Source organism: Manacus vitellinus, unplaced genomic scaffold (genome assembly GCF_001715985.3).
Source record: "Manacus vitellinus isolate BGI_N305 unplaced genomic scaffold, ASM171598v3 scaffold_56_pilon, whole genome shotgun sequence".
In the NCBI taxonomy this organism is placed as follows: Eukaryota; Metazoa; Chordata; class Aves; order Passeriformes; family Pipridae; genus Manacus; species Manacus vitellinus.
The window spans coordinates 1,139,017-1,162,383 of record NW_021940660.1 but is presented as its reverse complement, the minus strand read 5'-3'; positions in this window follow the sequence as shown (position 1 = coordinate 1,162,383).

The window sequence follows — 23,367 nt, the reverse complement described above, 5'->3', positions numbered from 1 at the left end:
TACTCTCTGTACATGCTTTATAATACCCATCTCTGTGACTAGAATTGTAAGGTTTTAGCTGTAAAAGTATGTTTGTTATAGAAAAATTATGTCAGTGGTCAAATGACACATTTGCAAACAGTTTATGCTGATGATGCCGCCCTTGTTGCCCACACAGAAGCAGCCCTGCAGCGTTTAACATCCTGTTTGCAGATGCTGCTGAGCTCTTTGGGCTGGAAGTCAGCTTAAAGAAGACAGAGGTTCTCCATCAACCTGCACCTCAGGAAGTCCCCCATCATCCCCACATCACCATTGGCCAATCAGAGCTCAAATCAGTCCAACAGTTTAATTACCTTGGTAGCCTCATCTCCTCGGATGGTAAGATTGACAGAGAGATAGACAACAGGTTAGCAAAGGCATACAGTGCTTTTGGAAAACTCCACAAAAGAGTATGGCGTAATAAACACTTGAAGAAAAGCACCAAGATCAGTGTTTACAAAGCCATAGTGTTGTCTACTCTCTTACATGGTTCTGAATCATGGGTCATCTACTGCCACCACCTGCGTCTCCTAGAACGCTTCCATCAGCGCTGCCTCCGTACAATCCTAAACATCCGCTGGTCAGATTATGTGACCAACACATCTGTTTTAGAACAAGCAGCAGTCACAAGTATTGAGGCCATGTTACTGAGAACACAGCTGCGATGGGCAGGGCACGTCTCAAGGATGAAGGACCACCGCCTCCCTAAGATCCTGCTCTATGGTGAACTTGCCACTGGCTGTTGCATGAGAGGAGCCCCAAAGAAAAGATACAAGGACTCCCTGAAACAACATCTCAGCCTTGGCCATATTGATCAACATAACTGGTCTACTCTGGCCTCAAATTGGGAAGCCTGGAGACAGCTGTCTCCTTCGAGAACACACGCAGGATCACTCTCGAGGAAAAAAGGCAACGCAGAAAAAACCGTGTATAGCAGAATACACCATCTAAGGAGTCTTTCTGCTGTGCCTTTTGCAATTGGATTTGTCTGTCAAGTATTGGCCTCATAAGCCACCAGCGTGCCTGTAGCAAATGTGGATAGAGCCTTCCCAAATCTTCGTTTGCAAAGCCTAGCCATGAAAAAATGTTTGTTATAGAAAAATTATGTCAGTGGTGAAATGACATATTTGCAAACAGTTACATAAATTTACAGAAGCTACTCTTGTATCTTCATGTCTGCTCTGAATATGAAATTTCATGGATAATAGGAACCACTTCAAAGAAGCCAAATATTTAGAGTCTCTCTGTTTTTAAAAGAAACTCCAATAGCAACAGCAACAAGAAACCAAGAGAGAAGGATCATTTCTTCTTATCCACAAAACTATGCTGAGCAGGCTTGAAGATGAAAAAGACTCCTTGGCCCCTTTTTGCATCTGTGCTGTTGGTGGAGACATGAGAAGTCCAAAGCAGTATCAGATAACTTCACTAACATAGTATGTTAGCAAAGGAACAGTTTCAATAATACTGCAGCAGTCAGTTGTGTAGGTATCTCTCCTCATGTATCATAACATCTACCTTTGTTTTCTGGTAACCTCTTCTAAGCACAAAGGAAAAAACAAGCTGTGTGTATTCATGGGGATATATGACTCTACAGCCCTAAACACCACTGTATTTCATGTTGAAAAGTTTTGTAGGGAGGCCTATGTTTGTTTCTTGGTTGGTGTACAATTTGAATATATTCCCCTTGGAAGGATACTGCTTTCCTCTTTCCTCCATTAAAGCATTCACAGCAGAAAAGGACAGCACATTGCAGCCATTCATGTTTGTCTGTACAACCATTTTTACATTGTAAGAACAGCTGCAGTTAGAATTGGGAATTTGAAGGCATCATGGTCTCATGATGCATTCAGTCATATTTCCTGTACCCCTGCCTGCCCCATGTAGTCAGAGCAAGAAAACCTGTAACGTTCTCATAGTAAGGTGCAGATCTCATTTCACTGGTGCATCAAAACAGTAAGAAACCCTGTCACTACCTAGATACCAACTTTTTTTGGCAATATTATTAATTTCAAGTTCTGCAGTTTTATTTAGCTATCATGGTTCAGGTGGGATATGCTGTTGTTGAGGTACATATAAATTGAAGTGACATAAAATACAAGGCAGACTATGTTACTATTAGGAAAATGCAGTTTATAAGCAATGCAATCCCTAATAAAAAGTAGCTCATAAAGGCACTAAATGCTATAATATGTAGCACCAACCCATTTGAAGAATGACATAGCTTAACCCAAAGAGAATAAACACAATTTAAGGCCTAATATTTTACATGCAAACTAGAACTGCTCTGTGAGATGCTATTTCCTAGAAAATAAAATGTTCATTTGAGGATATATATGTGCAGTTGTAAGTGTGTGCATATAACACGAGAATGACTGCATGTACACAGACTCATGAAGATAACTATGTTTTGAAGTTATGTTTTACTCTTTTAATATAAGGTTGCAATAACAGAAATGGTGCCTAAGTAAGCCATAGACAAGAGTTTCACAGGTGATAGTCACATTATTTCTTATTTTCTGCACCAAATAAGCCATGGAGCATACTAACTCTTTTAAAGAAAACTGTTCATGTCAGGATACAGTGGCAATTTGGGGAAGGTCTTTAATAAGCACTATCCTGTCATGCCAGTGTATATCTTGTATATCTTCTGCTACAAGTATAGGACCATTTGCAATGCACCGGTTTAAAATATCTTGAAATATATTAGCACATAACTAAGGTAAACTTATAAAAAGAATGGTCTAACACTTTCTATTACAAAACTGCCAGAGACAAGAAAAGTGGTAAAGTACTTATACAATACAAAGAATAAATATTAAAGAGACAGGGAAAACAGCTTGAGGAATAGATTGGAGGGTACTTTGTAAAATATGCTGTCAGAAGAGGTTGCAGACAGTTTCTTTGAAGCTAATGTACTCAAGTTTCCTGGGGCTGGAGCAGCCTAAGGCTGGAGCATCATGTGAATGAGACATATTTCTGTTTAATCCTGCTGAAGACAGATAAGTCTGCCAATTGAGACTGTGCAGGCCTGACAGCCAACGGCACCACCTTTGTGATAGTATGAGATTAATGCTGAAATACCAGAAATACAGCACTTCTTGACAGCAAGAAACCAACAGGTTAGAAAAGAAATAGAAGACAAGGTATTTTCCAGTCAAACAAGATGTCTATTCATGGAAAACATCAAATCTACCATGCTAGCACAGTTCAATATTAATTTGATTGCTGATATTTTATACTTCCTCCTTTCAGAAGTAAGGTTAAATTTGAAGAAATATGAATGACACTTTTGTGTTCTTCATTCTTCTCAAAAAGACCACATCCTCTGTCATTTCTCCCTCAACAGGTAACTTTAAATAGAAATTTGAATTGTGTTAGACAGAATCTTTAAGGTGTTTTATAGTACCCAGTATATTTAGTGTTCTCACAGTTATCTTTCATACTTGCTTTATTCATTGAGGTTTGGAATAAATTTATATAGCTTTTTACAATCTTATCATAATCTTTTCCTTTTATCCTCATTCCCTCTATGTATCAATGACAAGGTTTGACATTCTAGGCTATTTCAGCAAAAGACAAAGCTCTCATCCACTCAGGATGATACTTTACCACAAACAAAAGAAAGGATTGGAGCCAGTGACCAGTCTTTCTTGTCCTGAAAGAAGAGGAGAGGAAAACTGGAATGGAGTGAAGCCACTTTACAGGAGGAATGATTTGCAATTGAAGTGAACCAAGGTTTGGCTCCAAAACTGAAGACATCTACATAATAGTTAGTTTATAAAATGGATAACACGGCACAGTTATTTACAACAGCAAAATTCAATCAAGTAACCAGGAGATCCTTGCAGTGCTATAGCAAGATTATTAAAAATATCAAACTGATCAAAAAATCTAATAATTTTCAGAAATTTCAAGTACCTCATGGAAAATAACACAAATCATTAATTTGAAAAAAAAAAAAAAACCAAACGCTAAATCAACAGGAATACAAAATTAGCTGAAATACACTGAAAAATTATGGAACTTGTGCACCATGCTCTTCTGCCCCCAAACTTCAGACCTTCAAACAGAGTCTGCTTTTGGAGAATGTTTTCACTTGGATCAGAAGCTACCTTGTGCTGGAACTATTAAACAACTTTCCTTATATTATTATGAGAAATCACTATGGATTTATATCCAAGTCTGAATAAACAGTGTCTCCTTGTGACTAAGTAGTAGGAAGGAGTCTTGCTCTATGACAATGAAAACCCAAAAAGCAGAAAATCTTTCATTTTAATCTATCTCAAAAACACAATAGTGTTCACTTTATTAAAAAAAAAAAAAAGAGAAGCCAGCATGTAAAACAGGACTACACTTGAAATAGTAATTATATTCCACTATTGTTTGATAGAAAAACATGATTTTGAGCTAATACATTAAAAATGGGATGAGGGAAAGTCAGAAAATGGAATTGTCTTAATAAAACAACTGCAACAGAAATTATTTGATACTACCTTATAATTTCATACTTTGTGACTTGCTTACAGAAAAACTACAGAAGTAAGGTCTGGAAATTCAATTCTAAGCCAAATCTTACTGCTTACCATCAGGACATGTTTGCTGACACTGAAACCTTATAGAGCTGGATTTCCAGAAAATATCAATTGTTTATCTTTTTAAGGAACAAGAAAAGAATAATGGAAACATGAAAAAAGAATTTTAAACCAGTTGTTACAAAGAAAGAGAAGCAGGAAATTAATTTGCTCACAAAGCATGTGAAGTGAACCCCCTTAGTTATGGCAGAGATTGCAATGCTTAGAACCAAACTGTGTCACTACTGCAACTGATCTTCAGGTACAACTAAAAGTGGTCACTAGATGCATCTGAAAGTGTGGATTTAGATATCAAAATATCTTTCTGGGGTTTTTGGGGTAGGGAGTCATTACGTATACTAGTATTTTCTGTTCCTGGTTTTGCTGGAAAAGGTATATGCCAAGCAGTTGCAAAACTTGCCTTCAATTATGCTTAGACAGAAGTGAACCTGGGCTTAAATATCTAAGCTGTGTGAAGAAATACTTACTTAAATTACTATTAATAATTAAATAAGCCAGTAACTTGTTAGTAACTTCTAGAAGTTACATTAAAGAAGCAGATCTTAACAGTTGATTGTTACAATCACAATCCATTTGGCTTCGTCAAAGCAAAATGAACAACAGATATCACAGATTTTTTTTCAGGGAAACCGCTTCTGTTTTCTTGAAGCTAATCCTAAAATATGCTGGTTTATTCTTAAACCTTACACATGCACTTGCAAACTGCACTTACTGGCCATGCACACCACACCATATATAGCATTTTTCATTTTACTGTTAAACTTTTCCCTTAAAGCATTTAAATATTATTGTGTCCCATATTGAATAGGTGTGCCAAATGTTAGTGTAACAATATTTTTGAAAACACACCATCACTGCAATAACAGTCAGTAAGGTTACTTGATGCTAAAATGTCTTTTTTTATCCAGTTTGCAAACTCTAAAGCAAACACATGATGAACAAGATCAGCTGCTATTACCTCATTAACAAGACCATGTGACCTCAAATGGTTTACAGTAACCCAAGAAATATTTTACTAATACAGCCACATTACAAAAAACAAAACAAAACAAAACCCCCTAAAAACCGCACACAAACCAAACCAACCCACAAACAACCCCCTGAAAAAAACCAAACATACCTGAAGAGAATGTTCTGAGACGAGCACAACTAAGGCATGCAGCAGGTAAGAGAGGGTGAAGTCACTGAGAAGGGCTGGGAGCAAACCACAGAGCAAACATACTTTTTGAGGATAAATTAGGCAAGACATGAGGATGGAACAGGCATTAGGCACCACAAAGTTATGAATATGACATCCCCAAAATCAAAACACATTCTCTTTGTATCACTATAATAAGTTTTGAAAGGAAAAGGCTTGCAATGGATGCAGTAAATTGCAGTGCACAGACACTGGATTTTAATTAGAGTTACCTTGAATAGGTCACATGTCTTTATTTAATGACTAAGTAGTTCAATTTGATATCATTGTGCTATTTACCAAATCAAAACCACTGAAGTGTGATCATGTAAACCTGTTTACAATGTTATTTACTAGCATTTTTTATTTCCTGCTTCTCCCTGTAACAAATTCTTGGCTTTTAACTGGTTATGGAATATGATCAGTTACTCAAATTAGAGCTAGTGTGATTCAGGTCACCACAGTTGTTGAAATGATCTTTACTGAGCAACATTTTATATTTTGTTAAATAGTATTAGAGAAAAAAAATGCTCAAATGACTGAACTGATCTGGTTTCCTACGTTTTTAAAAGTCTTATTATGGTCAATGAAGATCTTAGATATAGCCCCTTTAATATCTTCTGTTTACTGATCTCAGACAATTTGGAGAAATTGATACGGATTACTATGAAAAATTCATAGCTGCAAATATCAGTTTCTCATGGTATGTTACAAAACAAACAAACAAAAATGCACATTTACAATTAAGTATACAAAGCAAAATCAAGCTCATTCATACTCTCATTTGAAAAAGAAATGGAATACATTACATTTTTACATGTACCCATGTTGTTATGTTTTAGGTAGATTCTTAGCATGCTATAGCAGGTAGCTTTGCCTAATTATCCATAACTTACTAACTTATAACCCTTTTTTTTGAAGAGAAGAATGAAATAACATTCAGGGTTCCTCTCCCCACATGCCCTCAGAAGGAAAACCACAGAGTTCTCTCTGGCTCCCAGTACTTCTCATTTACAGAGTCAGGGAGTGAGAGTTGGGTCTAAAAGCCCCTCGACAAACCCTCCTTACAGTCCTGCACTGGAAGGCAACAGCAGTCACTGTTTTCTCCTTTCCAGAGGTTGAAGTAACAGAACCTGGAGGTATTCAGTTGACAAAATAAAGCTGCCTTATTATTTTCCTTAGCTGGGGAACAAAGTTTTCCTTTCTTCCAAGGAGAACTCATTATCAAGGTCAAGTCAGGTAAGAACGTCAAAGCTGATGTTCCCACCCTCCCAATGTGAACACAAAGCATCTGTTAAGAGAACCACTGCAAGGTGCCCAGGCTTTTCACAGAAAAAATTTGTTCTTCCACCAGCTGGCTGGAAGAGGATTTTGATATCACTACAAATGAGATTTCTATTAGGACAGAGAAAAAAAAAAACAAACAAGATTAGACTACAGAATATTCCAAACAGCTATCTTTCAAAAGCCCCTGATTTCCTGAGCTTAAAATAAATAAAAAAAAAATCGAAAAAAAAAATGAAAAAAAGAAGTTTCTCCAAAAGCTACTTGCACATTAACACTCCTTACAAGAGAACTGCAATTTTAAAAATATCTCTCTGAAACAGCCCTCTTTAGTTATGCTTGTTCAGAAAGAAAAAGTTCTAGAAAGGAGAATGCAAATCTGGCCTGAAGTGATTTAAAAAAATAATTTCTTTCATTAATGAAGTCAAAGAGTAGTGGGGTTTTTTTCTGTGTGTTTTTTTTTGTTTGGTTGGTTTGTTTGGTTTTGTTGGTTTTTTATGTTTGTTTGTTTGATTTCTGGGTTTTTTTTTGTTTTTTTTTTTTTACGTTATGATGCAACCTCTACATGTAGGACTACATGTAACATGCTCAGGTATGCTGAGACCTAACATGTCCCTGTAGGAAGGGGCAATTCAGAACATGTACACCAGTCAGGGGGCAGGCCCCCAAACGTGCAGGTATACAATGTTTTTCGAGCATTTTAAACTTCCTGAGGTTCTCCTGGAAACCCCCAGTCTGAAAGGTAATTCCAGTCACCTAATTAAAATTCTAACTAAGAAAAATCTTATGGAACCGAATGATTCAATTCCACAATTCAAAAACATAGAAAATTTTATTTTAGATTAAGCTTTTGGGTCCTCCAAATATATAGAAATTAAGAATATATATATATTTCTATACAATATACAGAAATTTTTGTCAAAATTCTCCATTTCCATTTTGAGAAGAACTAATTAACATTTTTCAGACAGATCTCTTCATCACAGTCCATGAATATATATTCTCTCAAGATTAATGGCCACATTCTTATTTGGTGAATCCAACCATATTAAATGAGGAAGGTAAAACGCAAGCTTTGTCTTCCTCATAGTTCAGCAAAGGCAGACTGTTAAGCAAGATATTAACAAAACAGCAAGTATCTTATGACTATAATAAAGAAAGATCTGAATGTGAAACTCTCTTGCATCTCACAGAGTTCTCATACCTCACCAGGATGAATTAGGACCATTTCAAGTAGAGTTCATGAGTGAAAGAAGGAAAGCCCCTGAGACATCCTTCAAGGGTATGTAAGATTCAGGTTCATATTTATCCATCAGCTTTTCTGTGGAGATTGAGGATTTAGAACTCTATCCCTATCAGAACCAATATATGATTCCTTTAGCATATACTTGATTTTAACAAATCCACAATTCTGAGAATTTTGAGTTCTGCAAGAGCTTTATTAGTTCTGGTGACTGCCAAAGACTTCCTTTCCAGTTGTAGTTATATGACCTTAAAAAGTAGTAAATCATAGGTCTTGAATGAAAATACTGGAACAGAGATGCTCATGACTATACAGGACCAGATGGCTCTGTTTCAGTACTGAGTCAGAAGTGATCTAGTAGCAGATACTAAGAGAATTGTTACAAGGTACACAAGATGACCCTAATCTAAAATAACTTATAATAAGAAATTTAGGCACTATTGAGTTGGAGCTACCCATCCTGTACCTTTTCTAACCCAGTTAGGCTTTTTTGCTTCACTGTGACACAGGACTGGCTCCACCACTGGAGCACTGACCTCCATAACACCATGCCTTAGAAGAAAGTTTGCCACAAGATGTAGCACAGTAGACTGAATCAGCAGACCTTAAGACCTGAAAATATCCTTTATTAGAAATAAGCAGTTTTGCCTGACTTCCATCAAAATACTAGAAGGAGAAAAGGATAATGTTTACATTAAGAAGAATCAACTTTTAAAGTGCTAAGACAAGAGTGATTTGAAAACACAGTAGAGGATGGTCTGCACTTATAATTTATTGGCAGTCCTTCAAAGTTATGTTCTGGGCTTTTACCCCTCAGATAACTGGATCAATCATATGAGAACAGGCCCTTTATGTAAAATTGGCATATGAAAAAAATAATCCGACAAAATATTTCAGAAAGACATCTTCCACCTAAGCAAGGGTACTTTCAAAAAACACCAGCTTTTCTGTATCCAATATATTACCTTTATTCTAATTTGAACCTTGACTTTCAGGTCATACTTGCTTTGTTCTTCAATGAACAGAGCTTGCTAGGTAACTTTAAAAGGAATCAAGAAACAAGCCTCACAAGAACTAGTTGCTTTAATTCCATGTTTATAGAATTGTAAGGCTATTTAAGTTATGCAGAGCCTGATCCAACATTTCTTTTTTTAAGTGGTCTGATAGGAACTGCCTATCCAGAAGGCTACCTGCATCTGCAAAGCAGAGTATTCAAAGTATCTCTCTAAAAATATTCAACAGGCCTTTGACAATATTCTTTTAATCCTGTCAAGATAGTTTCTGGTAAGCATAATAACAACATAGGAAAAACATAACCAGACTTTAATGTATCAAAATTATATGAAATAAGAAAATGTTTCAAAACTATTGACCTCTCCCCTTTTTTTCTGGGGTGTGATTTATTCCTCCTAACTGTAGTCAATGTTAGATCAATGCAGTTTTATTCCCTTACTTACATCAACATTATGACTAATCTTTGTTTCAATTTACATAAATGTCCTCCAAAGATCAGGGGGAAAAATGTCCCTGTAATAAGAAGGAAACTGATACACTGCATCAGCAGCAAAACCAGAGAATACCGGGGCAATCAATAAGTTTATAGACAGATGGCAGAAAGGAAGGAAGAGAACAAAAATAACCCCGCCATGCAAACCAGAAAGCTTTTAATGATTTGTTTTGAATAAGCTAAGCCATTTATACTGCACTGACTAGCAAAAACAACTTTTGAAGTATCATTTCTGATATCAGTGCTGCAGTGTCCATCCCTGAGCTAAGTCCCTACACGGAGGTAAATACGTATACATACTGCATATCTATGTACAAGACAATGTGCTGGTGAAGAAACTTACTATAAGCAAAATTTAGATTGGTTACCTCTCCATCTCTGAAATGTATGTGTTAATTACAAGCTAGCAGGTTTCTAAGGTACATAAAAGGTACTTTTTCATGACACGAAGGGGTTGGTTTATCATTATGCTCTTTATCTTTATTGGAGTCCCATTTAAAATATTTGCACAAACCTTGATTGAAACATAAGACACCACTTACTGTCATCAAATGACAGCAGGTTTCTCATTCTACAACTCAGATGTGGCCAACCAAACAAAAAAAACCCAGAAGACAGACACATCTAATCAGAATGAGAGGATTCTGAATGATTCTTCTGATGCACAAGTCAAAAAAACCAAGATAAAAATATGTACACTAACATGAATTTTCTTAAGTAAGTCATTTCTCAGCTGAAATTCTAGGTATTGTTTTTAGTTCTGTAGTTTGCCCATTGCTGGCTGTTAATAGAAGAGAACTACAATTATCCTCATATCCTTCCCCAAATTACTTACAACAATAATCAAAAAGGTTGACATCACTGTAAAAGTTCAGGACATACTCAATACACATTGTAATTTGTCTTGGGATACAGTTTTTATTCCTGTATAATTAGAATTAGTATTACTTATCTATTTTTCTGTGCTATGTTGTCCAGATTATTTACTTCTACCCACATAATTGGGATACTCCTTTGATGATTTATACTTTTGGTGATTATTTCCTAGATAGGCTTTGTATATTCCACATTCTGTTCCGTTTAGGTCCTTACAGGTTTTATTTTTCCAATTTAAAGTCTTTTAATATATTCAGTTAAAAAAAATGATTTGCCACATCAATGCTCCTCAGGTACCTGGCAGTATCTAATAAAAAAAGTGAATGGGGCTTTTTGATACATTTTCATTTGAGCTACTTACAAGCTTTTTTTCCTTATTCCTGGTATTATCATCCATTTTAAATCACTACCGCAAACAAAAAGTTCTTGTCAGATTAAAAATCAATTTCTTTCTAGAAAAAGAATTACTATTTCTTTACAAATAGTTTTACTGAAACTTCTGAACTGAGTTACAAGTTTACAGACTGAGGCTCTGCCTCATCCTTTTCAACCAGCCTTTTTCAACACTGCTGCTCAGTGTGTTTTTCAATGGCAGGGTTTCTTTTTCCTCTTCAGTTGGGGTTGGAGTTCTTTCTTTGTTTTTTTTGTTTGGTTAGTCGCTTTAGAACACCAAACAATTTCTAGATAGCTCCACCAAAGTTACAGCTACACAGTCATACTTTAATCATGGCAGTTTTCTTTTCTTTTTTTTTTTTTTTTTAGCCCCGGCAAAAAAATTTTGAGTTACCAGGTACTACATTTTTAATTTTCCTGGTAGAACATCTCCCTGCTATTTTTGTCCAAATTATAAGTTACCTATATCAGTGTTCCTAGATCTCAGATATTGTGAAAAGAATCACATTGATGCATAAGAAATACCTTCTTATGGACAATACTCCTCAAATATAAATTATCTTTAATATAATTTATTTCCAGTTACAACAAGTCCAGAAAGTTGTTTCTGTTGTAATTTTAACAGGTTATCTGAAAGAAGTTAATAGCTACCCTTGTGTAGCTGTAGGAGCAATGCAAAATACGAACACACAAAGACAGTGGTTGCTTTGGGCTTTATTACCCACTGAAAGCCAGGCCGGCCGATCCAGCGGAATCACACTCACACACTGGGTGGTTCGTGGGACCCTGCCAAGCATCTCCCTGTGCTGATTTGCTTCACATCTGCCTGCTAAGAAGCATTAATACACAGCTAGCCCAACAACCTCTTCTCCTAGAAAGTATTAGTGGCTGGCATCATAAGTGTCTTTGATCTATAGGCAATCCCAGACCTTGAAGTTGCCGTGTACTTAGTATTCTCTTCAGTTAGGCTAAATAAAAAGCCTGAAACAAAACAATTAAGCTTCTTTATGGAGTGAGATAAAGAAAATAATAGATGCTACTATTAAAGATAGAGTTACATGGCAATAACAGAGCAAGAACTAACTGGGAGAGAAAAGCACCACTTCTCAAGTGACTAATTCCACATACAGGAGTGGGCACATCAAACTAAAAACATAAGAGAAAAAATGGGAACTGAAGGAGAAAGCTCCAACAGGGGAGAAGACATTGAAAAGCAAGAACATGAGAAGGCACTGGGATGTCTAGAAACTGCACCAAGGAAAATGTCTACTGTATTCACGGAAGAGCGTAACTTAGACACTCTTTATAAAGGAACAATTAAAAAAAGATTTGATCGTACCAATTGTTTTTTGTTTTTTTTTTTTTTCCAAATAGAAAGCACACAGAGACGTATTTAGATATTGATTGAGAGGATCCCAAACCTCAGCGGTTCCCAAACCTGCATTTCTCGAGTTCTGGCAACAGCCAGCCATGGCTGATGCTGTGGAAAGGGATGGTGGTGCTCAGTATATATATTGCTGGTAGCAGCTAGAGATACCACTGACACACACACAAATCAGATATATTTATCCCCCACTTCATCTGTACTCACCAAGCACTCATCCTTACACCCTTTGCAACAGTGCACCCTTACTCAGCAATACCTGACTTCAAGAATCCCACATTCAAACACTTCTTTGTTCCATTCCCTTAGCGTATGATTTATCTCTATCTCTACAGTCATCCCTAATCCAGATGTTTACTGTCTTTGCTATAAAATACTGACCCTTCATCTGTGCACAGGTGCTCACAGGAATAAGAAATCAGCTCCTGATTGCCTACAGAAGTCATGACATTCAGAAACTGAAAAGTACCTTGCAACTTTCCCCTATCTGCTGTCTAAAAAGGTATCATATGTTAGCAGCATGAAAATTGCATCAAGTCTATTTCAAATTCCTTACATTTTCCAGCAAGCTGTGAATAACAAAGCATGCATACAGAATTAGTTGCACATGAATCAGTATAAAGTTCTTTTTCTCCTCAGATTCAGGTACAGTGGCACTTTCAACACCACCTCTGTTTGTTTATTCTACATTTGTCACAATCAGACAAACTGCTTAGGCTCCCCTTTAATAGGCTTCTCATACAAAGCACTTCTTAAAAATCTTTTTCTGGCCCTGGGCTGCTCAGATGCAATTACAGCTTAGCTCCTAAATTTACTTCTGTAAATTTAGTAAAGTCCTGATTTTGAAAGGAATGTTATTTAGGGGTTAGAAAGCTTGATGAATTTGATATTTAAAGCCAAATTACTACTCAGAGATGCCTCTACTGAAGTTTTCTTGCAACTTTCTGTAATTCAGCACTTATACAGAACCAAAGCACCTCCAGCAGGTTTTCCACTCTGGAATTTATTGCTCACTCACTGAAAAGCCACGTCTTTATGATCCTCGAGAACAGAGTACCTTAGTGAGTCCAGCTCAAATGAAACCAGCCAGGTTATTTTACTTCTTCAGCAGGGAAAGGTATTGTGAGGCAGCGAGGTCACAGCTCAGGAGACCATATCACAGAGCTACAACTAGACCTATTAATAGGAGCAGTGTAGGTTCATTGTAATTTACTGACTCCTCTACAAAGCCATATTCCAAAGTCTTATTCTTAGTGGCAGAATCAGAAGACTTTCCATTACTATTACTGTGTTATTTTAAACAAAGTTATATATATATATTTACAAAGAAATCTACAGAGATTATTGCTGTTAGAACTGGTTTTTTGGGGTTTGTGTTTTTTTTTTTTTTTTTTTTTTTTTTTTTTTTTTTTTTTTTTTTTTGTTTTGTTTTGTTTTGTTTTTTGTTTGTTTGTTTGTTTTTTGTTTGTTTTGCTTGGTTTAAGCTATTTTTCTTAGATCTTCTACCATCCTGTTACCAGATGAATACAGAATGTGGGAAACAGCATTTGGTTAATTCCAGTAAAAAACATAAGAGTCAGTCAATTAATGAGGCAGTGAGTCAACCATATTTCTCTATAGTAAAGTACCACTTGAAAAATAAAATACTGCAGTGTAAGCTGAAAGGGGATAGAGAAGGTGTTTAATTGCTTCCTACTTTAACTTATCAGAACACTTGCTGAAAATGATTTGGATACATATAAAAAATTAACGACGGATTACAATAGGATCCTATCTGCCACAAGAGCTCTACTCCCACTGGTAATAACATAGTTATTATGTCTCTTGTAATAGTCTCTATGAGTGTGACTATGTGTCAGCGGGTCAAATAGATTTATGCCTTCCTTAATTTTGTTCTTTTCTGTGAAACTGCCATTATAAGACCAGCACTTTGATAAAAGAGCTATGGATCTTTGTGTGAAGGCAGGAGTGGAATCTCAATGAACTACACCATACTTATGTAAGTAATCACAACTAAATTAGCAATACTCTTGCACACCTGAGGGTTGGTGGAGAAATATTTAAGAACACATACCTGCTCAGAGACCAATTTGCGTAGGGAACCATTTCTAAGTGTTCCCAGAAAGCAGTCAAGCTACTGACAATGTGCCCAGCTAGAATTAATGCTCTTCAATAAAACACACCATTTTCCCTCTGGCTTTTGATTGTACATTACAGGGAAAGAGCGCTTGCCTTTTGTGTATGTATTATGACTACAGGTCAGTGGATTCAAAGAGCATGATATATTGAAAATTTGTTATCTGGCAGATTAATGAATTTGTTTGTACTGGTGGCAAGGTTGCAAACAGACCTTTTGGGCAGCCAAAAGATTTCACAAGGCATATTATGACCCAGCTTGAAGAGATCAACCTGTAAATATGGGGGAAAATATCCTAAACTTAGTGCCATCACCTATTGTGCTGGATGTGCATCTACTTTCTACGGTAAAATTTCCTTTTAGAATTTTAATTAGGTAGAAAGAAATTAAATACAGTATTTAGAATTATGGAAAAAAACCTATATCTTTTGTTCATAGATACATATCCAACTGTTGACAAAATAAAATAAATAAAAAAAAAATCACTCAGGAACTGCATAATTGATTTCTTTTTTCCTACGGGACGAAGCAGAGTTATAAAAATAATTGTTTTCACATGGTTTTACTGAAATTACTCCTGCTGTAGTTACATTACGCCTAGTACAGAAAAAGCCTCTTGGGTTTAATCTAAACCTTGCTGAATGTTATTAAATCATATCTACACAAATAATGTTTCTTTCTGTACACTATATGTAGCCTAAATTCTGTCAACAGCAAAAGAAGTCAATTATTGAGGTTCCACATGCAGTACTCTGTGGATACTGCATGGAAGCTATAAGCCAGAAGGAATTATATTTAAACTACAAGAACAAGGGCCCTGAGTTAATATGATACAAGGAGACCAACTGCATTATATCTCCAGGTTTTTGCCAAGTATAGGCCAAATTTTTCCATGGTTTTAGCAAGTGCTTTAACTATTACTTGGCAAAATGTGTATCTGGCCACTGTTTTGGCATGCCACCGATGCAACGGAACTTGAAGCTGAGAACAAACTGGGCATCTAACCCTCAGTTATGAGCCAGAATTCAGCACCAGACAGAAGTTATTAGGAAAAAAGGAAATGTACTGTGAAAAACTAAAAATCAAGATCAACCAGAAATGTACAACTGTGAACAGAACTTTGCATGGTCATGACTTGAGAAAGAAATTCTGTTCATTGGCCCCTATTACTCACAACTGTGCTATGCATACAAATAAAATACTGAGTACCACATGGTATCTTTAAGCAGCATATCACAAAGGCCACCAAAACAACTTGGAGGATGCTTATTTCAGAGAGAGGGGTTCTTCCGCTATAATTCCTTCTCTCTTGGTTTGTTCAGGACCTCAAATGGCAAGCTAGGTGAAGACTCCCGTATTATTGACCTCAGTGCATTGCCATGCAATGTACACTTTAACGCAAGGGGAACAGGTTTCTAAATCAGGCTGCACAAAGTTATGTGATAAAACCACTTGATCACTAGCATTTCATTAAGGTCTCTGCAGCCCCCTCATCCATTGGCACTACTGTTTTCTCTGTCTTGACAAAAGATTCAGGACACACGCGAAGTAAACCATAATGATAGTCCCCCTCCTGTTTCTTCCCACAGCTGTGTGCGCAGCTGAAGCTCCACACTGAAAGTATAGAAAGATGCCAGAACGAAGACCCAGTAACCCTAAGTTGTTTTTCTGGCTAGAGAAGGACTGATTAAGCAGCGTGATGTAAAATAACTGGATGAGATACCAAGGCAAGGAATAGTAAGTAAAATATCACATCAGATGGAAAATTCAGGATCAACAGCACTCCAGTTACTTACAGTAGGTCAGTTACAACTTACAGCAGTTGATGCTGCACACTTCCTCTGGACAATATTATTCTTTCCAGGTTTGTCAATATGTATGTATCCAAGTCTGTCAGTCAACTATAAAACCTACTTCAACATGCAAAGGAATTGAGGTACAATCAAGAGAAGTGTAACTGTAAGAATGAATGTATGATTAAGTTTCCAGAATTTGGAAGTTTCACAAAGCACAATACACCTTTATTTTATGAAGTTTTATTGACAAAACCAGAATGTTTTTAATATAGTGGGTTACCTCTCATTTTATCTGCTTTTTCAGTAACAAGCATCTTTATTCATTCGTTCAATGTATTTTACTTAGCAGTTTCATTTAAAAGATCTGCAATTGTAAATGCTCCCTGACACAGCTACAGGTTGGCTTTGTTAATACATTTTTAATGTTGAGTCATATTTCATGAAGTGTAACCAAGAAAGGCTAGTACAAAGTGTGCCACCACCAATGAGTGTGTCGGGACGACGTTGTTCCTCCCACTCCCCTCCAATTATTCTGATTTCTCATAGAAATTTTAAAATGTCTCCTTCTGTTCCCTGAGGCATCATCACAACTAGACACCCTTTGTGTCAGATGTGTTGGCTGAAGATGCCACAAGTCTGTTAGTTAACAAAAAAAGTATAAATTTACACTACGTATTTCATAATTCTGCTAAATTAAAAAATAATCAATTTCTTATTCAGACTCCTTCCTACTGACTTTTTAATGGCTATTTTATACTTCTTGCTGAGTGTCATAGAACACTATTGTAGTTGTAGAGGTCCTGAACAATCAACCATATTCTTACTTAAAATTGTCACCTTTTCCTAAGCAGATACATTTCCCATTTGATTTTATGCACTAGAGAGAAAAGGTGAGAAGTTCTTGCATAGATATGGGAGTGCAGCAAGCACTGTGCTGAAGCAACCTCCAGAAATCAACAGGAATTTCTGCCCTGTGGAGACTGAGTGATCAACAGGTACCTAATTTAATTGTCTCTAAAAATCCATTTGCATTCCTCTTTCAAAGATGCCTATGCTCCAGTACGTTTAATTTTAAATATATTTTGATAACTTCTTTCCCCAAAACAGAGAACTTGTGCAAGAGGTTTTAAGTGCATGAAAAAAAAAAAGCGTGTTTTGAGTTACTTTTAAATTTCTGCTTTTAAATAATGAATCTGTTGTGCTCTAATCCCCTTCGCTACATTGAAAAAAAAAAAAGTGGCTGAAATTAATAACTGGAAGCTTGTAAATGGAATCTTTAAAGTCTTTCATTGTTTTTACTACTGTATTTTCCTACAGCATCTCTTGCAATTATTGTATAGGTGGTGCCTGGGACAGATAAGCTACTCTGTTCTACACTCCACAGCATGTGGAGCAGATGGCTCCATACTTCCTGCACAGATAAAAACATCATAACAGGAAGAATGAAGAGCTGATAACAGCTCTCAAGATACTACAGGAAGCAGAACACACTTTGGGCCTATGAAAAATTAGCAGGTACTGGTTGTGCAAGTCTTCAGGAACATCCCAATGTGTTGACTGAAACATTTACTGGGTTTCAGGCATTTATCACGGAACTTATGAAACATCATCATCCTCTTCAGACACTTTTGGTCACTAGATGATGACTAGACAAGGGGAACCTGTACTTGCCCTCTCATTATATTCTGCAAACCATGATACTTTATCATTTTTTTTAGGGATTACTTAGGCAATGTTCACTTTTTATTTCTCTGTTGTCTTTGAAAATGCTTTTCAACTATACTTAGAACAATAAGCAATAAATTTCTTCTATAAAATACAGATTCAAAGCTGTTAGAAACAGGTTATAAACCATTCTTTTTCTCTGATCTACAAGACCTTGCTTACTTCTTGCTGCATTGAAAAACTCATCTCTAACATCTACATAGTTTGCAACTGTGGATGAATTTGTTTAAATGGAGAGATAGTGAAGAATTAATAACAGCTTATAAAGTTAAAGATGGAAAAGATTAAACACGCAGCATCGGACTTATTAAACCAAGTACACCTAAAAAATGAACGCATTGTGTCAATAAGTACAAAACAGTAAGAGTTTTATTAGACATTTTGAAGTTCCTTTCACTTTTTCCTTCAACAAAAATTAGTGTTGCACATGGTAGGCATTTCAACTAGTGAATCAATAAGCTAATCTAAAATTTTGTATGCATGGACTGAACATAGCAATCAGTCAGACAGCTGCAGTGCTACATTATCCTATCAGCTTATAGTTTCCTCCAATTAGGAATGTATGAACTTCATCACAATTCCATTAAACAATTAAGTCATAAGAGTTGCAGCTATAGAATCACTGCCAATTTATTTTCTTCATTACTTCATGTTCTTGTCTTATTGCTTTATCATCCTGGGAAATAATACATGGTCCACAAATCACTCAGTTCAGTAAAATGATATAAGAGCTGTAGGTGTTGCCCTGGACAAAGATAATATTTAGTTCTTGTCAAAGCAGTGTTTTTCTATCTATGCATGCTAGATGAGTTAAAACTGTAAGCTTCTAACCGATACATGCAAAATAGACTTTTTTTTTTATCTATAAATCTGAGAATTTGTTTTCACGTAGTGTTATTTTTCTTCAAATGCTACCATGCACATAGGAATTTTCTGCAATAGTGTGGGCTTTTCATGGAAACCATCCACTGAGCAAAAATCTAGTTCTCTAAATTCTACTCAGTTTACTTTTTTCTAAATAACTTGTAATGGCACTAATTAGTCTAAGAGTCAAAAAAAATAATTTAACTTGCTTAAGAAGACTTGATGTAATATCAAAGAGTATTTGCTACACTTGCAACCATTTTCTTGGCAAAGTTTATTGTTGTATAACTTATTTTGAGCAAAACAAGAGACAAAGTAATTTACAGTTCCACAGAACACTTTAAAAATGAGAAGAATAAAGTCTAAAGTATTCTGAAACGTTATAACATCTCCAGTTTACCAGTTTTCTGTTCTATAAAGAAAGAGGTACAAGGGATTGCTTATTTCAGAAAAACAATTTATATGCTTACTACAGACATCTATTCCATTTCAATTTTTCTAATTCTAATTATGCTCAAAAAATAGTCTTCACAACAATGAAGTCCTTTGCTCAAACTAGTCCTTGTTTAGCCACCGTCATTATTAAAAAGGAGCTTTAACCACAGAGGGTCAATAGCTAGTGCAGAAACAGTGTCATGGGGGCATGAACCCCTTAGGTTTGAACTGTTTTCCACTCTATTTCCACAGTACCACAGTAAAATATACATCAGGAAAAATACAACTAGAGAAACTGATATTACAGTTGTTATACTATTAGACTGTAAACCCTGCTGAAAAACAGAACTCACAAGCAGTAATTATTTGGAGAAAAGACATACATATAAAAGAACAAATTCACATTAATGGCACTTTGTAAGATTATCATTCAATACAGCGTCATCAAGTGGTACACTAAGGTTTTAGGGGTCTTACTCTAAAGAATAAGGAGGTTTTTGGCAACTCCTTGGAGGTCATACACTTTAGAAGTCACAGCAGTACTTTAACACAGCTTTGGTGTGCGATACACAGCATTTCATCTCAAGCCACTTTGCAGTAAGAATAGCAGAAATATGGATTTGTTGCTAAAATGGTTCTTAAAGGCAACAATTCCCATGCTAAGAAATTCTGCCAGATTAGAAGCTTAGATGGTCCTACAAAAATCAGTGTTTTCTGCCTTTTTACAAGAGCACAGGGGCTGAGCTCATCCACACTGAATACTACTAAATTAATAAGTTTATCACTGCAATAAGAAAAATATAGACTTATAAGTCTTTAATATTTTCAAACACTGTTTTTAGTCTTCATTCCACTATTGATACATGCCTAGACATAAATAGCTAAGATTCAGTCTCAAACTTCCTGTGACCCTGATGTTGCAATGACTTGAAACAGATTAGGATCTGAGCCTGAACTAGGCATTTGTAACATATCTGCAATGCAAATCACAAGTTCAGCTGAACCTATTTAAATAGTTCTTTGATTTACTTTCCCTGGTACATATCAACAAATGCTGAGATGCCATTAATACTGGCACATCTAGACATAATTCATTACAAAGTCCCATTTCCCAATCGGACAGTTCCACATTTCCCATGGTCACCTAATTAATGGATGTCTATCAGCCCCATCTGCAAGTCTTACTGGGTAATACTTTCACAAAACTAAATTGAGCTTGCCACAGCAGAAATGATGCAGTACCGTGGGGTACAATTAACTACACAGAGACATACTTTATCCTAAGCCTTAGGCACAATCAATAATGAGTTTCTTTTCTGAGATGTTATGGGGTTATAAGCACAAGATGATAGGCTTGAATTACTTAAGTTTTGGTGACCTTTTTCTACTTGGATCCTAACTCTTGGCAAATATAGAGCTAGACAAAGTTTTTTACATAGTAAAATTCCCTACCAGTTCAAAAATTAAAACACTTTACTGCCTAAAATATAAAACAGTATCTTGCCTGTGAAAAATTTAATAGTTATAACATTAATAAAACGATACAAGAACCCACCAATATATTTTCTATGCTTCATTTTTCTCTACACTTGGGAGTGCTCTTTGATTTTATTTTTTTTTTGAGAAGCTCATTTAGGCAAAAGAAGAATATTATGATTGGTTGAGGAGGTTTGGAAGCTACATCTCAGTCCAGTTGACAGCGTGAGTCTTGCAAATTCACTAAAGACAGAACACTGTCTCACCTCACTGTGATCATCCAAACAATGAAATATCCATTCATCATACATCCTACTTGGAGATTAACTGATTATTTGACTGTTTCAAGGATTTGTTTTCACTAATATTCTGGACAGGAATTTGCTGAGCTACTTTTTTAAAGAGCTTTATATTGAAAGGAAAAAACAAATTTTTAAAAAAATAACCTGTAAGTACATTCTAATTCCATCAATGTTTCTCTCAAAGTCATTTAGAATTTCCTCCTCAGACATAAAATTTGTTTCCTGGAATGGGTTTCACATCACCTACCTGTACTTAAGCATAAGTACACAACTACAAACTAGCTATTTAAGTTCTTACAATATCACACAAAGAGATGATGGCACTGCCCCAAACAACAGACAGTCCCAACTTAGCTGATAACATGTTGGATATCAACTGCCCACACTTTCCCATAATCCATGGGGCCTCTCCAACCACCTCTTAACTTTCTTGAAAATATGTACTCACACAGAACATGGGGATTTTAAGTAGACGGGAAAATCAAGCTGTGCTGGTGTGACAAACTGGTTTTCATCCTTTTACCATAAAGAGGTCACAAGAAAATGATTCTTCTATTTACAAAGAATTCTGTTGCAGCTACGAAGAAATAACATTAGAATGTGCAATTTATTACTCAATAATTTAGAAGTCAAACTATTTTAGCAAAAGCCTAAAGGTGATTCTTTTGCAAGACTATAGTGAGGGGAAAAAAGTCCACAAAGAAAGTTAATTTCAAATCCAATTTCAAAATTCACAGTGTTGCCCTTTCCAAGGTCACACAGCAAGACATGTGAAATCAGGGAACACAGCCTGGAGCACAGCAAGAAAAATGATTGGTGTAGGCAGTAAGTGAATAAGCTATAAAACCAATTAGCAAATGTGTGTTATGATGCATTAGTATGCATGCTGTACAGGAGGGCAGGCAAAGCTGCCTGTACTTAGGCTCAAGCTGCTGGACTTATACAGCCATGTCCAACTGTACACATCCGACTGGTGCTATTAGCTGTGGCCTCCACCTGCAATGGTTTGCTTACTATGTTTCTAGGATAAAGGAAATATAAGTAATGGTTCTAAGGACTATAAAGCTTAGGACCAATGCAGACTTGGAAAAAAGAGTAAATAAACATGTTTGAAGCTGGAACACAACTCCAAAGAGACAGAGAAACTTGATATATAGAGTACTAAGGAAATCTCATGCAGTTCTTTGAATATCCTATCGATAGCTGCAGACCAAGGAATATTCATTATTGAAAAATCCCCTGGTTCACTCCTAAATGTGTAAATGTACATTGCTTTAGTTTTATAACCTCATTCAGATATTATAACAGACTAAAATGCTTCTCCACAGTAAAAAGGCATTTGAGCATCTCAGTTTTCCTTTCTATTTCTTATGTGGTTGTGGGGAGTAGTGAAGTTAGATATTTTAACTCTCAGAGTTGATACAGAATGATGAATCTCTTCCTTCACTTCCACCAAAATCTAGTAATCCCCCCAAGAATTTCTCCAGGATGAGATGATCCCCAAGTAACATAATATGCTGCATATGCTATTCCCATTTTGTTCACAGGTGCAGTGATACTTTGCTATGCCCTAGAAAACCTCCCTTTCCAAGTGGACTCTTGAGAAGACAGGCAGCTGAGCATAAAATTGAGCAGTCTAGAGGCTACTCTAATTAGGATGAGGGATCCATCTTGACCCCTGCTGTCCTCAGAATTACAGGAGTTTACTTCTGCTATCCACACATATTCAACTTCACTTTGCCACTGCCAGGACAGAAAACTATCCAAGGTGCTTTTATAGAGCACTTTTATGTAGGCTCAGAACACTCAACAGTATTTATTATTTACGGTAACACATGGACTTTATGAAGCAAAGTTGATTCACTGATGGCCATAATTCAGAATTTTCTTCATGCTCTGTTTTATTGGTGCATGCTTATTTCATTATGCAATACATGACTACGTAGTGTCTCATTTCCACTTCAGATTTTGAAAAGTCATCAAAAGGAGGAAAATTACAGGAAGTTTCAGTTTGTTTTCATATCTTGAGCTTTCCTATGAATATTTTCTGATAACAGATTATGGTGTGTATTAAACATTCACAGTCCTACAAAGATTAAAGCTACTTCAAAGAAGAGTAGTGTATTCCTTTGGGTAATATCTATGTGTCAGATATTAA